Raw genomic sequence first — 18006 nt, forward strand, 5'->3', positions numbered from 1 at the left:
ATATATTAAACTTAAGTTTTCCATATTGTGGGTTTCCTCTTAGGATCCCCAAACATGCTTCTTCTCTATTCTGTATTCTATTATCCATTATTGCTAAATCTATTGGAGTATCTATTCCATCTTTGAATGTTGCTTTTATTATTATTTGAATAGCTCCGATATGAACCCATCCAAGTGTATTTCTAATATCGGGTTTTATACTATGTAATTTATTTTGTATATCTTTTTTAGATAATAGGGGTATCATAACCTTATTAGATGTTATATTTATATCAAGTGCCCTTTCTTGGATATTCAATCCGTAAAATAAATTATGATTTCTAAGCCTTATTCCTAATTTTTGTAAAGTATTCGTTTTAAATCCAGAATAACTAGATAACGAGAAATTTTCATATTGTATTTGCTTTAATTTCTTTTTATCTATCAAAATTTCTTGTTTGTATTCTCCTAGATGTTCATATTGTTCTTCTATTATATCTTTATCAGTACTGCTAGTAGCTATTTGTAAATTATTCATCTTCACTAGAAGTATATTCAGTTTCTGTTAAAATAAATATACTTTCGTCTGAATCTACATCTTGGAAATCTTTAATGGGAATAAATTCACCATTATTTATCATGTCTTCTATGTCATGATCTAAATCAAATATTTTAAGATTTCTATTAAATTTTTTAGGACATTTGTTAGCATAATGTCCTTTCTCCTTGCATATATAACAAGTACACACTTTGGGATTTTTCTTTCTTTTATATGTTGGTTTATTGGTCTGGTTATAACCTCTTTTTGTAATACCTAGAATGAGTTCGTTTTTTATATTTCTTCTTTATCTTACTATAATAATAAGAACCATCACATCCTATCATTATAGGCATTTTAGGGTTACTATAGCATAAAGGTACTTTTTTCTTTAAGTTTCTACTCATTTTTGCTAGTAAAGCATCTGCGCACCATTCACTTAATTTATCTCTTACATGAGTAATTCTTTTCCCAGTGTATCGGATGTTCCCGGAGTATAAGTATTTATTAGTTTTTGTCCCCATGGGTCAGGTATTTTAGCAAAAAATAAAGGCAAATAATTTGAAGTATTATCAACTTGGTTATATATATTATAGTAATAATCTTGAAAAACACATATATATCTATCTATTTCACATATATCACACAATTGCAGCCTTGATAAAGCTGTAGAATATTTTTGGACTGTAGCGGGGTCTTTTATAATATTTCCTTCTCCACAAAACTCTAATCTAAAAACTTCAACCGCTCGAGTTAATATATTAGCTATAGATTCATCCGTTCCAAATATATATGTTTTAGTTTCTGGATCTATATTTTGCCAGAATCTTAAGGCGCTTTTTAGTAGAGTTCTTTCTAAAAATCCTTTTATCGTTTCCAAATCCATTTTATTTACTGCAACGGCAATTCTTAATGCAGTTTCCCATTTATTGATAGCTTCTTCTGTGTTATTAACGCAATCTTTATCTAAATATATTCCAAAAGGATTAATAGGTTCATTTTTCATACTTTCATACGGTTTATAGTTATCTTCCTTTTTCATTGTTGATTTTACAGCTGCATAGCTTTGTGGTGAACTTTTAAATTCATTTCTTATTGGTGTCTCCGTACTTTTACTCGGGATATCACTAACATTAGGGACCCAATCTTTTTGTTTTATTTCAGGTTTAACATTTACAAAGTTATTATTTAAATCTATCTCTCCTATTTTTGTTACTAAATTATCTATATTTGGAGGAATATATACTTCAGTATCCGATTCATAACTCATCGTCTATAATTGTTTATATCCTTTAGGTATTTTCATATTAATTAATTGTTGTATTAAAGGATCTCGGAACTTGGTGTTTTCTTTCTCTTGACATCTTATATTATTATTTTCTTTAATCAATATTTTTATACTTTCTAATTCGGTAAGTATCTTTTCTCCATAGTACATAATAGTCTTTTGAATATTTATCAAGTCTTTATCTATTTTTAATAAATCGTTTGTATCTTCTAAGATCAAAAATTCTTTATTACTCATTATGAAGAATTATAATTCCAATCTGTATTATCATAAATATAGTCAGAATCAGTTATTTCTAATCTATCAAAACTAAAATCTTCATCAGAAATATAATCTTCAAATTTATCATCTGTGTCTGTAATAGCTTGTTCTAAAATAACCGTTTCATTATTGACTAAGTTGAAAGTAGCTGATAACAGTATATTATAATCGAAAAAATTAAAATTAAACATTTCGGCCATCCCACCGTCATGAAAGAGTTGTCTGGCTCTGATACCATTAGAATTTTTATATGCGACTAATGTTACAATTTTTATATTTGAAAGGCAACTGTTTATACCCTTACTTATATGTTTGTATTAAATTTTGAAAATGAGATAATATTTTTAATGTGTGAACTCTATTGTACAAAAAATGAGTGGGAGTAGCAAATCTCACCAAATTATTGCATTGCTAAAAATGAATGGGCATAGAAGTTAGAAAACAACCAAAAGAAATGACCATTTCCATCTCTCATCATATTAATTATATTGTATTGGGAGTTGGCTTGATAGTGACACTTTCCATATTTGTTGTACAAAACTTTTTGTTGGGCAGAAAATCAACAGAGTTGAATATAACCTTAAACTGAAATTTGTCTTTTTCCTAGTCATCTTCCAATAATACCCTTTAAATTCTTTTTTATTTACATAGTACTACCATTTGTTGCATGCATAACCTACCATTGTTTGCATTAGAGGTTGTACATAAAAAAACAGCTTTAAATTAATTTCAAGTTTCAAACATGAACTAGTGGCCCCCACCCACACACCTACGTACATTTCCTATCAAAATTGTTGATTTACTTGAGGGTATCTTGGTAAATTCACCCAAACTCTATTGAAACTCCAATCCTTTTTCCACTATTATATATAACAGTAATTGTAGCAAATGGTAAATAAGGACTGGTAATAACAATAAACACAAGAAATAATTAACTAGAAATCATCAACAATAAACACAAGAAATAATTACTAGAATCGGGAGTACAATCAAGTATGATTGAGTAGTACTTTGCTTCCTTTACCTCCTTTATGATTTGTTTTTTAATCTCTTCACCTAGCATAAGAATTAGCTCGTTTTGGATCTTGTGCCCAAGATAATGCACATGAAGCCCATCATTAGTGATTCGTCGCACATGCTCTTTAATAACCGGGTCAAACTTTTCTAACATCTCAATGAGACCGAAGAAATTTCCATTACATGTTCAATACATTTATTAAATAATAAGTGGAAATGAAACAAAAATAATTTGGTAGTCACGGAACAAAAACAATAATACTTATTATTACCTTTTTGGTACAACTTTTCTTTTGATCCACGGAAAGCTAAACTATGTTTAGCTAGAAATTTCACTACTGCAACAATTCTCAAAATGACTTGCATCCAGTAATCCCTTTCTTTCTTCATTTTTTCATATTGAAGTTTATCAATTGTTTTGTTCAACTTTAAACTTTTACGCATATCATACCATTTGGTCATATTTTCAAGATGAACCGGAGAAGTTTCATGTGTTCTAAGACTAACCGAAACATGGCCCCAATCATTATAACCTTCCCCCATCTAAGCCACCTTTAGGAAGCCCTTTTCTAAAAACTTTACAACAGAAGCAAAATATTTTGTCTAACTCTTTTGAATATACTAGCCATGTTCAATCACACTTCTCCAAATTTGATAAAGTTCTTGTATATAAAGTTGCAACGAACCTTCTATTATTGGTTTTTGGACCAAGAACTATATTATTATCTCTTTTAGGACCCTTTTCAACCAATAGTTTAATCTCATCGGAATTAAGTCCTTCCCACCTTCTTGGGTCAAATATATCAACAAGGTTATGTATCACATCATCTTCATTTATATTTGTCTCGACATGTTCTTCGTTTTTCGCCTCTTGTTCTTCAACATGCTCTTGCCCTTCCGCCTCTTCAACATTTACTTGTACATGCTCTTGCTCTTCAATAGTAGGTTTTTTTAAAAACTTATGTAATGAACCAGTTTGAGACTTTTTCATTTTTTTCATCATTTCTTTTTCTCTTACGTTTCTCAGCACCGGATAAATGTTTGGGAGCCATCCCTAATCAATAACAATAAAAATTTAATTATAGATTCAAACAAGTTACAACAAATTACAAATTACAAAAATATACTCTAAATTAGTTACAAGTTACAACAATTATACAAAAAATATAAATCATAAAAGTTAAAAAAATAACAAAATATAAGACAATATGTAGGATCGATAATCAAAACAATATGTCATAATTAAATATTTTAATCAACAATTCAACATGTTCTAACATACATCAGTTGGATACTTGGATGATGGATCGATATGTCATCATCATAATTAAATCAACATGTTCCAACTTCCAACATACTACAACAATACAACATGTTTGGGCGTTTGACTAATTAAATCAAAAGGTTCCAACAGACTAACATATAGGATAAATGGATGTGTCGTAATTGATTTAAAATTAACAAAACAAATTAACAAAATTCAATATCAATAAGATAATAAAATAAGACAATGAAATAAATAAAATTACCGATTACCGATTGATTGGATTTGGATATTTGGATTGAATTAGTGAATTACCTTCAAGAATCAAGGAATAATGAAAAGGAATAGTCACGTACGTATAGGATTAGAAATTTAGGATCGAGTATTGGACGGGAAGGGTTGGGGATACAGACGCACACCCCTTATTTGCCAAATTGGACTTTTTTTTTTTTGGGCCTAAGCAGTAGATATATACTATTAGTTAAAAAAATTTGGACCCCTATTTTTTATGGGCCCTGTGAAGGTGAGCAGTCTGCACAAGCATTGGGCCGGCCCTGCTTGTGTTACTTCGAATATGCAGAAATTGCTTCTTCAATCCATGGCTTCTTAATTGGAACGAAGATCGTCCCATTTACATTTACATACAAGATGAAACTAAACATGTATATATGCTCTCTTTATCTTTATCTATAGCTAGTTACTATACCAAATTGCCTATGTCTCTTTAATTAAAAGTTTAGTATACGTGCAAACAACAAGTGAATTGAGATTTTATTTTTAGTTATATATACTCCATATATTAGTTATGATTAATCATAAAGTGTGTACCTTTTTTCACGTAAACTATATTTGAAGAATAAATACAACTGAAACAGTCATGCACGAGATGGGTATTTAATTAAATAACAGTTTGTTAAAAGAAACTTAAAATTGTATGTTCTTTCTCTTTAAGGTTGTATCGATATAGCTTACATTTGTAATATAACAACTCTTAATTTAACACCTAAATCTTATCATATCTTATATATAAATGTTGTAATTTAATTTATAAATGTAAGTACTAATGATCTATATATAGTATGTCAATGATGACAAAATTAACATACATTACTTTATGTATCAATATGTCAATATACATTATGATTTACGAGTATAACTTAGGCCTATTCACCCACCATTTACGCCTTTATGAACATAATATATACACAAATATAAATATAAATATAATATAAGTATTCTTTAATCTTTAATTACAATTACAATTACAAATTATAATATAATATTATATTATACTCCGTATTATAGAGTAATATTATAATAATAATAATAATAATAATAATAATAATAATAATAATAATAATAATATAATTTATAATATAATATATACAGTACTATTTATCCCATTTGAAAGAATGACCCCACATGAGTTCAAGAGTCCATGACTCATGACTAGTCCAATTAAATATATATAAATTGTTATAATTCAGTGGGCTTATAACTAAATTTAGTGGTTTGATTCTTGATGTTATAATTCAGTAGGCTTATAACTACCTTTAGTGGTTTGATTCTTGATTAAGAATACTAATAATGTAGTGTAAGAACAAAGATGATAATGGAGAGAAAGAAAGAAACACTTTGTAAGTGTGAGAAATGGTGCAAGTTTAATGCTTGCATTCATGGCTATTTATAGCAAAAATATCACAAGTTTAGGTAATACAATAATATTACTTTTGTGTATCAATAATTGACTATCCATTTATATAATATATATTCTATATTATAACACTCCCCCTTGGATAGCAATTTTGTTTGTTGAAGATCAACTGTAAGTTACTGCCTCGTTAAAAACCTTGCTATAGAAAACCCAGTGGAAAAAAATGATAATGGAGAGAAAGAAAGAAACACTTTGTAAGTGTGAGAAATGGTGCAAGTTTAATGCTTGCATTCATGGCTATTTATAGCAAAAATATCACAAGTTTAGGTAATACAATAATATTACTTTTGTGTATCAATAATTGACTATCCATTTATATAATATATATTCTATATTATAACACTCTCCCTTGGATAACAATTTTGTTTGTTGAAGATCAACTGTAAGTTACTGCCTCGTTAAAAACCTTGCTATAGAAAACCCAGTGGGAAAAAACTTTAGCTAAGGGAAAAAGAGTGCAGCATGGAGTTGACTCCCCCTCAAGTAGACATCGCTTCAGCTGTTACATCTTTTGAACATGTCTCATGCCAATGTTATGAAAGTGTGTTCTGAAAATAGCAGTTGGAAGTGCTTTCGTGAAAAGATCAGCAGAGTTTTTGCTGGATTGAACATATCTCATTTCAATCTGGTTGTTCTTAATGAGATTTTGAGTGTATGAGAAGAATCTAGGAGGTATGTGCTTTGTTCGGTCACTTTTGATATACCCTTCTTTCATCTGTGCTATGCAAGCTGCATTATCTTCATAGATAGTTGTTGAACTTTTATCGTGTTCTAGTCCACAAGAATCAGTAATGAGTTGTGTCATTCATCTCAACCAAAAACATTCCCGAGTAGCTTCATGTAATGCAATCACTTCGGCATGATTTGATGATGTTGCAACAAGTGTTTGTTTTTGAGAACGCCATGATATTGCAGTACCTCCATTTAGGAATACATATCCAGTTTGAGATTTAGCTTTATGTGGATCAGATAAATAACCTGTATCTGCATAACCAATCAAATCTTGTTTTGATTCGTTAGAATAAAATAATCCTAAATCAGTAGTTTCTCGAAGGTATCAAAATATGTGTTTGATCACATTCCAGTGTCTTTTGGTAGGAGCAGAGCTGAACCTTGCCAACAAATTAACTGCAAAAGAAATGTCAGGTCTTGTACAATTTATAAGATACATAAGAGCTCCAATTGCACTAAGGGCCTGTTTACTTTTCTTACTATTAAGTCCTAAATGGATATGGATGAATATATGGATAATGAAAGGCAATATGTAGTAAGGGGAGAATGAAAATGCTTGTTTACTTTTATCTTGAATTAATAGCCTGAATAACATCTAATGACCATTTTATCCTTAAAAGCTACTACAACAAAATACAAGAAATCTTTTCGTGAAATTGTTAATGAGGGCACAGGTAAATTTCACATGAGCTTTGTTAGATGTTTCTTTCCATTTTACTATTCTAAAAAACAGGTTCGATATGCTTATAAAGAAACATAAATAAAAGTAATAATAATTAAAAATAAATAACACAAATTGAGAATATCACATGTAATTCTGACAAATGGATAACAGCACAACCATAAAATTCTCTACATGGAAAGAAGGATATATTATCTTCATTTGTTTCACCCATTGATCAACGGCGACATCCACAACAAGCCCTTTTATTATTTACAATTACCAAATCTGAGAGTAGGACAGTGACAGTGATTTTTGTGGTGAAGCCGATGCAGCTACGCCGGTGACGGTGATGGTGCTCGGAGGAATTTTCTGATTTGGGTTTTCATATAACTAGCTTCAATTTAAAGATTTGCTTTTGTTTTTATAAGGAAGATGAAGAAAAAAAAGGAAAACGAGAGGATTGGGGCAAATCTGGGAAATATGACAGCTATATGTGGACAACATAGGTTTTTGGAATGAGCCATACAGCCCTTTGGTCAGTTGGGATTAATCAATAAGGTCCAAGTAAACAATCAAATATGCTGACCGAATAATCCCTCCACTCAATTAATCTCATTAAGTCACAAGTAAACAGGCCCTAAGATATGGTACTTCTGGTCCAAGAATATCTTCATGATCTTCACATGGACGAAATAGATCAGCTTCAACATTGAGTGATCTAACAACCATAGGAGTACTTAATGGTTTTGCCTTGTCCATATTGAAACGTTTCAAAATCTTTTCAGTATATGTTGTTTGATGTACAAGTAAACCATTAGGCATATGCTCAATTTGTAAACCAAGGCAATACTTGGTTTTTCCGAGATCTTTCATTTCAAATTCTTTCTTTAGAAGTTGAATGACTTCATGGATCTCTTTATTTGTACCTATGATGTTAAGATCATCAACATAAACAGCTATGATCACATATCCAGATGTTGTTTTCTTAATGAAAACACAAGGGCAAGTAAGGTTATTTGTATACCCTTTGGTTATCAAGTAATCACTTAATTGGTTATACCACATACGTCCCGATTGTTTTAACCCATATAAAGATCTTTGTAATTTAATCGAATACATTTCTTTGAGTTTTGCATTTGATGCTTATGGTACCTTAAATCCTTCAGGTATCTTCATATATATATCACTATCAAGTGATCCATATAGATAAGCAGTCACAACATCCATGAGATGCATTTCTAAATTTTTAGAAACTGACAGGCTGATTAAGTATCTAAAAGTAATTGCATCCATAACAGGGGAATAAGTTTCTTCATAATCAATTCCTGGTCTTTGAGAAAAACCTTGAGCTACAAGTCTAGCTTTATACCTTGTAACTTCATTTTTCTCATTTCTTTTTCGGACAAAAATCCATCTGTATCCTACAGGTTTCACATCTTTAGGAGTGAGAATGATGGATCCGAAAACTTTTCTTTTATTGAGTGATTCTAATTCAGCTCGTATTGCTTCTTTTCATTGAGCCCAATCATGTCTATTTTGACATTCAACTATAGATGTTGGTTCTGGATCATCATCATTATTCATGATGTCATATGCAACATTAAATGAAAATTTCTCATCAAGATTTTTAATTTCATTTCGGTTCCATAATATTTTTGAATATGCATAATTAATTGCAATTTCTGTATTGACATCATCAATCTCCTCTGCAGTAGGAGTACCGATTTATGTTTCTTCTTGAACACTTTCTTTTACTTCATTATCAGCTGATTTTCTTTTTCGAGGATTTTTATCCTTTGAACCAATTGGTCTTCCATGTTTCTGACGTGAAAAAGATTCATGAGTGACGTTATTGCCAGCTTTTGGAATTTCAATTCGAGCTGGAGTATTTACTGCTGGTATATATGATTTTGTCACCATTTTTGTATCTGTAAATGCATCAGGCAATTGATTTGCAAGTTCTTGTATATGCATTATCTTTTGAACTTCTGTCTCGCATTCTTTTGTGCGAGGATCAAGATACTTTAATTGAGGTTCACACCATGAAACATCATTTTCTTTATTTTTCATTTCTCCCCCTAATCTAGGGAACAATGTTTCATTAAAATGACAATCAGCAAAACGTGCTGTAAAAACGTCACCTGTCATAGGTTCAATATACCTTAAGATTGAAGATGTTTCATATCCAACATATATTCCCAACCTCCTTTGAGGACCCATTTTTGTACGTTGTGGTGTCGCAATTGGAACATACACTGCACAACCAAATATTCTAAGGTGGGAAATATTTGGCTCTTGACCAAAAGCAAGTTGTAGGGGGAATATTTATGACTTGCACTCGGTCTGATGCGAATCAATGCAGCAGCATGTAAAATTGCATGACCCCATATAGATACAGGGAGTTTTGTTCTCATTATCAATGGTCTAGCGATTAACTGTAAACGTTTAATCAGTGACTCGGCTAATCCATTTTGTGTATGCACATGAGCAACAGAATGTTCAACAACAATCCCTATAGATATGCAATAGTCATTAAATGCTTGAGATGTAAATTCACCAGCATTATCAAGTCTCACCCTTTTAATGGTGTAATCAGGAAAATGTGCTCTCAATTTAATAATTTGGGCAAGAAATTTTGCAAATGCCACATTACGACTTGATAACAGACAAACATGAGACCATCTGCTAGATGCGTCTATTAGAACCATGAAATATCTAAATGGTCCACATGGTGGATGAATTGGTCCACATATATCACCTTGAATTCTTTCAAGAAACATTGGTGATTCTTTTTCAACCTTAAGTGGTGAGGGTCTAGTTATCAATTTTTCAAGAGAGCAAGATGTACATGGAACCATTGTATCATGATGGATTTTTCTATCCTTTAGTGGATGTCCATGAGTACATTCAATAATCCTTTTCATCATTGTTGATCCTGGATGGCCTAATCTGTTATGCCATAAAACTGAATACACCAGGATCAATATATTTTTCATTAACTATCATATGTGTTTCTGGTACATTTATATGTGTATAATGTAATCCAGAACTAAGTCTTGGCAGTTTTTCAACCACATGACTCTTGTCAGTGATACTTAAATATTTCTCATTTTCTGTTGTCACTGACTGATAATCATACCCATTAAGGTATATGTCGGAGAAACTCAATAAATTTCTGCTTAACTTGGGAGAAAATAAGGCATCATTTATTAAAAATTTTGTACCATTTAGTAGTATGAAATTTGCCTTTCCTATCTCTTTTATCAAGTTAGCAGGTCCTGATATTGTATGTATAGTTCCTTCTGTTGGTTTTAGATCAATAAAATATTTCTCGGATTTAAGTATAGTGTGTGTAGTTCCACTGTCTGCTATACAGAGATCTCCACCACTTGATTGATGTTGTATTCCAGCAAAATTCATATTGAACTTCATATATAAGAAATAAATAATTAGTACATTAATATTACACAATATTTTACACGCAAATAGATAGTACTGAAACATTTAGCAAACATAATGACAAAGACAGACGATATTAAATCGTTTATTTTTCGAAAGACACACAACAACTTAAACATTCAATAAATCTTCATATAAATCAGATGGTTTCTCAGTGACTGTTGGATCGAGGTTATTCACAAAGTTTACTTCCTTTTCTTTATCTTTCAGCGAATCCTGATACATCTTAACAAGATGTTTAGATGTTCAGCAAGTATTAGCCCAGTGGCTCATTCTACCACATCTGTAGCAAGATTCTTCAGAATTTTTAGAAGAATTTTCTTCAACATCTTGTTTAGTGGGCTTGTTTTGTGGTTGATATTTATATTTTCGTGGATTATTATTTCTTTGACCACCACGGCCACGACCACGACCACATCCACGCCTATTACCATTACCATAAGGATGGTTTCTACCATAGTTATGACTTTTGGCATGATGATGGTGATGGTTATTATAACCACGACCTTGCCCGCGTCCTTGTCCCTGTTTATAATTATTTGCAGTATTTGCTTCAGGGATTGCAAGTGTACCAGTAGGACGGAATTGCTGATTTTTCATTAATAGCTCATCATTTTTCTCTGCAACTAAGAGATATGAATTAAGTTCAGGATATGTTTTGAACTTTAGCATTCTCAAATTTCTTTGCACTGTGATGTTTGCAGCATTCATTGTGGAGAAAGTTTTCTCCATCATGTCTGCATCACTTATTTCATGTCCACAGAATTTAAGTTGTGAACATGTATTATACAGAGCTGAGTTGTATTCATTTACTTTCTTAAAGTCTTGGAACCTTAATGTTCTCCATTGTTCCATAGCGGCTGGAAGTAAAATTTCTCTTTGATTATTGAATCTGCTTTTGAGACCTTCCCATAAAACATGGGGATCTTCTACAGTCACATAATTATTTTGTAAGCATTCATCAATATGTTGATGAATAAAGCAACATGCCGTTGCTTGTTCTTTTTCAGAACAAGTGTTGTTTTCATTTATGGTTTCAAGAATGCCCATTGATTTAAGATGCATTTTTACTTTTATAACCCATGGCATGTAGTTGTTTTCAGTTGATTCTAAAGGAGTAAATTTAAGCTTTTCCAGATTCGACATTTTCTATTATCAAAAATTAAAACAAACAGCATGATAAATTAGAGTCAATTTATATTCATAAGTATATAAACACTAAACATACATTCAAGATAACATAATGATAAGTAGGCGACAGTGTCGACCATGTGTAAGCAATCATAAATAAATGTTATATAACAGAAATATAAATATTAGTAAACATAACTGATAATTAGGCGACAGTGTCGACCATATAAATGTTAGATAATAGAAATATAAATGTTAGTAACATAAACGACATTGTCGACCATATATTTTTCAGGTGGTATAACCGACCATATATCATTTAGGTGGCAGAGCCAACCATATTTAGTATTAAGATTATCGTGCTGATAACGTGTTATAATTCAGTAGGCTTATAACTACCTTTAGTGGTTTGATTCTTGATGTTATAATTCAGTAGGCTTATAACTACCTTTAGTGGTTTGATTCTTGATTAAGAATACTAATAATGTAGTGTAAGAACAAAGATGATAATGGAGAGAAAGAAAGAAACACTTTGTAAGTGTGAGAAATGGTGCAAGTTTAATGCTTGCATTCATGGCTATTTATAGCAAAAATATTACAAGTTTAGGTAATACAATAATATTACTTTTGTGTATCAATAATTGACTATCTATTTATATAATATATATTCTATATTATAACATAAATTAAATTTAATTTGTGTTTTTGTTATGAAATGTATACAGTAATACCGAGTAAAAGAAATACTAAAAAAGTGAAATGTAATCTTTTTTGAATTAATTTGTAAAAAGAAAAATGACCGGGAATAGTAGATCTCTTACTTATATGTTTGTAATAATTATAATTAATTTTAATGAGATATAACCATAAATGCATGGTAATGGTGTGTTTTGATGAAACTAGCTGGAGCTGGAGCTTATAGCTGGAGCTGGATTTTATGGACTAGAGCTGGAGCTGGATTTTATGGACTAGAGCTGGAGCAGGAGCTTATTTTTAAAGTTGGTAGCTGGAGCTTATTATTTTTTATGGGTGTGTTTGGGTGACGAGCTTATTGGAGCTTATGGGAGCTTATAGGAGCTTGAGCTTATGATTTTAATAAGCTCCAAGTCATAAGTTTCGTTTGGTAGAGAAAAAAAGTAGAGCTTATGAAAATCATAAGCTCTGAAAAAATAAGCTACTTTTAGTAGCTTATAAAAAAAAGTAGAGCTTATGAACTGGAAAATAAGCTCCAGCTAGTTTACCAAACACTTATAAAAAATAATAAGCTCCAGCTACCAGCTTAAAAAATAAGCTCCAGCTCCAGCTCTATCTCATAAGCTCCAGCTCCAGCTACAAGCTCCAGCTCCAGCTACTTTCATCCAAACACACCCTATAAGTGTTTGGTAAACTAGCTAGAGCTTATTTTCTAGTTCATAAGCTCTACTTTTTTTCATAAGCTACTAGAAGTAGCTTATTTTTCTAGAGCTTATGTTTTTCATAAGCTCTACTTTTTATGTCTCCCAAACGAAGCTTATTACTTGGAGCTTATTAAAATCATAAGCTCAAGCTCCTATAAGCTCTCATAAGCTCCCATAAACTCCTCTACCAAACACACCCTAAATCTTTATTTAACAAACAAATTATCAGTTAAGTGCATCCTACAATAATCTTTATTTAACAAACAAATTATCAGTTAAGTGCATCCTACAATGTATACCCCGGTATATCCACAGATTCTTTAAACGGGTATTTCGAATATCCGAATCCGCGATGGGCGGATCAGATTTAACCAGCAACAGATGTGTTACATCCATCACCCGCCCATGACCCGTTAACGGGTAGAAAATTTTACCCGCCCCGTAACCACGGGTGAACATTTCTGAATTTATCCACCCATCGCGGATTCGGGTATCAACGGATATCGGAATTTTTTTTGCATCCATTGCCATCCCTGCAGCAGTACCATCAACATGAGTTCTGAGAGTAACCTACATGCTGCTCTGCTTATTTCATCTCTCAAGTCACAAAATACACAAGGTAAAAGCGAGTGATCCGGAAATAATTATATAGCTAAATACAAATGATATAGAACACCCTTTCGAATAAATAAATCAAACAACTAATGATAATCCCATCCTTCAGAGACTAAGAAACAACAAAACCTCGCTGAAGACTCTTGAGCGATGAAAATGCCACTCGGTTTCATATTCAAATCATCGAATTTCGTGTCGTGTGTTTACCATGTTTCATCCTCAAGGTTGCGGAAACCAGCAGTAAGATCTTCATATAACTTCTTAAATTTTCCAGTCAAAACATCCTCTCCTTCAGCAGGATATTCAAACTTATGAGACCTGTTACGACCCAATTACCAGATTAATTATATCACGGGTACACCCACAATGTGAGAATGTCGTTTAAGGCCAATTTAACTTATACCAAGCGGTAAAATAGATCACCCAACCGATGCTTCATTAGCGTGTAAGTGATCTTCTGGCCATCCATACCAGCCCCTCGCTCCACCGCCTGAACATATATCATTAACCAAATCATGTGTTTGTCTCAGAAACTTACAACTCTCAACATTTATGGCTTAAGTTGTGCAATCAAGTTTCCTCTTTATAAAAGATATAACATAATAAAAAGGACAATAATGCACCTGGTTGGCTAAATTATAGAAATGGATAATATTGCGCATCATCAATACAGACTTGTAGAAGGGACAAAACTTATCATAGCTGTCATAACCAAAATATATAATGTGGGTGCACATAGTCAAACAAATTAGAGTATGACAAACGATGGAAGCTACTTAGGGTTTGAATGCGTTCTGAGCAAGATAGTCTTCCCTCAATAGCTTTGCAGTCTCCAAGGTAATTTTATCTGTTTCAGCCAAGGCATCATCCTTTTCCCACGATATGCATCTTGAGTAATCAAACAGTGTATATACATTTTCTCGACTTCTTGTAGCAAATTTCTCACTTGAGTTCATATCATTTAGGCACAAAACGATATAAAAGTTGGAAGAGTAAAAATCAATATACCTGGATAATTTCATTTAAATCGTCTTCTCTTTGCAACACCTCACGAGACTTGGTCCTAATATTGATAAAATCAGAATCGAACTTATCATAATTAGATTCTAGAGCCTGAACAAGCAACAAAATCATCAGTTAACAAAGTTTACAAGTGAAACAAATTATTTGTGTATCATCTTCTTAACAACGCGCCGTTGAGTACTTTGAGTAGGAAATAAGCCAGTAGTTAACAGAAGAAAAATGTTTCCTCTTGGCAAGCTTCTTATCCAGACCCCAGAAAACCTGCCATAATGTGAACAAGGAAAATGTAACTTTCAAGAGTTTGAACAACTTATGACTACAAATCAGGAAACCTGTATATAGAAAGTAGATCAAATACCTGAACAATACTGAGGGTAGAGTAGATGTAACGGGATCAGAGAAATCTCCTCCAGGAGGAGATACAGCACCAACAATTGTGACACTACCATCACGTTCTGGTCCACCAAGACACTTTACCAGCACGTTCATAGAAAGATGCCAATCGAGCAGCCTGCAGGATAACCACTATCCGCAGGCATTTCCGCCTGAATAAAACAAAACCCACAAACCTACTTATGTCATATATTCACCACATGTTTTTCACTAGTGTTTGTAACTTATACTATTTTTCTCATAGTTCACTGCATATGTACTTACAAGTACAGAAAAGTTGAATATACAAGATAACAGATATGAAAAATCAGATTTTTATGCTACAAAGTAGTACTAGTACTAGTACTAGTACTGTATAAGAATAAGAGATCTATATTAATATGACACAGAGCACAAAGAGGTATTGTAGAATGATGCATACCAGACGGTTTGGAGTTTAGGGTTTAGGGTTTGGTGTTTTGGGTTTATTCCATAAACCCAAAACACCAAACCCTAAACCCTAAATCGGGCTAAATTTTACTTCACAAAACATGAAAAAAAAAACGTTCACATTCTTCACGAACAATATTATCTTGAATGTATTTTTGTCAATCGTTTTCCCGCCTAAATAATAACATTCATCGCGAAGTGTCTTTTCTAAATGTTCATATTTTCGTGTGATCTTGATGCCGGAAAAAAAAATTCCAAAAAAAACGAAAAATTTTTTTTTTGCTTCCCCCCGCTTCCCCCGATTGGTTACTTCCCCATTGATCATGCCCCTATAGGGCACAACCTTTAATGCACATATCAAATATAATAATAATAAATTTAAACCAAAGAAATAGGGAGATGATTCTCACACACACTTTTTTGATCCTCACACACCTATTTTAACCTTTTACTCTTCTAATAATACTCATTTGGTGTGTGAGGATCAAAAAAATGTGTGTGAGAATCATCCCCCAAAGAAATAATGCACATATCAAATATAATAATAATATAATATAATATATATAATATATAATAATAAATTAAACCAAAGAAATAATGCATCCTTAGGCCACAAAACAAACTTGTAAATTTCGTTTCAAAATGTAAAATATATCCTGTTAATAGAGTTTTTGAAACGAAAATCAAAAAAATCAAGTGTGGATCATACACTATAAACCCTTTTGTTGCCATTATCGACATTTATTTCCCAATTATTTTCTCACTTATACAACGTTGATCACCTACCATCACTTAGGTGTGTATTTATCATATACAATAAGACCCCCAAAAATGTTGTATGTACGTACAAAAATCTTAGGAGATTATGAAATTGTCAGCTAGAAAATTACATATACACAAGTTAAGGTTTAATTGATCATTCCTAGGGCTAGCTAGAGACCTGAATCATCATAATTTGAAAATGTAAAAATAAATAGTAACAAAATTAATAATAAACCTGTTTCATGGCGTTTTGTGCAGCGGTCAAGAGTTTAATTTCAAGCCCTAACTTACTGAGAACCGAAAGTGACGTATTATGGCCATGGAAGTCGACGTTCTTACCACATTGATGAGGTGCACTTTTTGAGGGTGAGGTGACGTGTACTTTTTGAGTAAAAATTGTGACTGGGCCATGATATTTTGAGGGGGAGTTGTAATGGGGGGCTTTTGTAGGGGCGTTTGTAGGTGATGTAGTAAAATTTTATTGGTATTTGAATGATAAAATATTAAAAAGGTGGAGAGAGAAATAACATTAACCAATCAGTAATTGACACCTCATGGTCGTTCTCTCTCTCTCTTGGGGTGCATTTGCTTGATAAACGCCCAACTACAAACGCCCACAAACGCCCCATTACAGGCGTTTGTGGAGCGTTTCTCGTGACATGTATGCGGCATAGGGGGCCACAAACGCCCCATTATCTGTGGTCTCTAAACAATCGAAATCAATGATTCAATAAGGGTTCAGTTCAGTCATCCCCAATTTATATGTACTTACCGTTTGGAAATACTCAGTATCTTTTATGTTTTACTTGGTGACCAAGTTACACCATATTTACGTATATCTTTTAATATTCTATTTTATTTTATTTATTTATTGGTTGAAAATTCGCTAATTTACGAACACCATTGATGATGCACTAAATCATATTTATCCCAACTTTCTTTATATCAGATCATGGCGATGCAACAACAAAGGAAAATAAGGATTGAGAGCATTCAAGGACAGCAACATAATAGCAAATATGAAGCTCACGTTTGTTATCGTTAGTCAAAGAAAGCCACTGAAACAACTACTAAGCGCAAATGTGTTGTACATATATGATCATTAGTCTCCTGCTATGTACCGCAATATTATTTGTAAATTATAAAAGTGAAATGCCGTCACACATATCTCATATTTCGCGCCGCGAAGCTCGCTTACCATTCATCTTGTTGAGGAAATATTTACAACAATTGTGTTCTTCTTCGTCACCATCACCATCATCGATACCCTCTTCGACCTCAGTGATACAACCGAAGCTGCCTCCGCCGCAGCCGAAGTTGATGCAACCGAATGAGTCATT

At 32.3% G+C, this 18006-nt stretch overlaps 1 pseudogene; it reads right to left on the bottom strand.

Moving 5' to 3' along the window:
• Positions 1–14262: 14262 nt before the first annotated feature.
• On the bottom strand, positions 14263–17077 carry LOC139842778 (V-type proton ATPase catalytic subunit A-like; annotated as a pseudogene).
• Between the last annotated feature and the right edge of the window lie 929 nt (positions 17078–18006).

This window comes from Rutidosis leptorrhynchoides, chromosome 4, assembly GCF_046630445.1.
Source record: "Rutidosis leptorrhynchoides isolate AG116_Rl617_1_P2 chromosome 4, CSIRO_AGI_Rlap_v1, whole genome shotgun sequence".
Classification (NCBI taxonomy): Eukaryota; Viridiplantae; Streptophyta; class Magnoliopsida; order Asterales; family Asteraceae; genus Rutidosis; species Rutidosis leptorrhynchoides.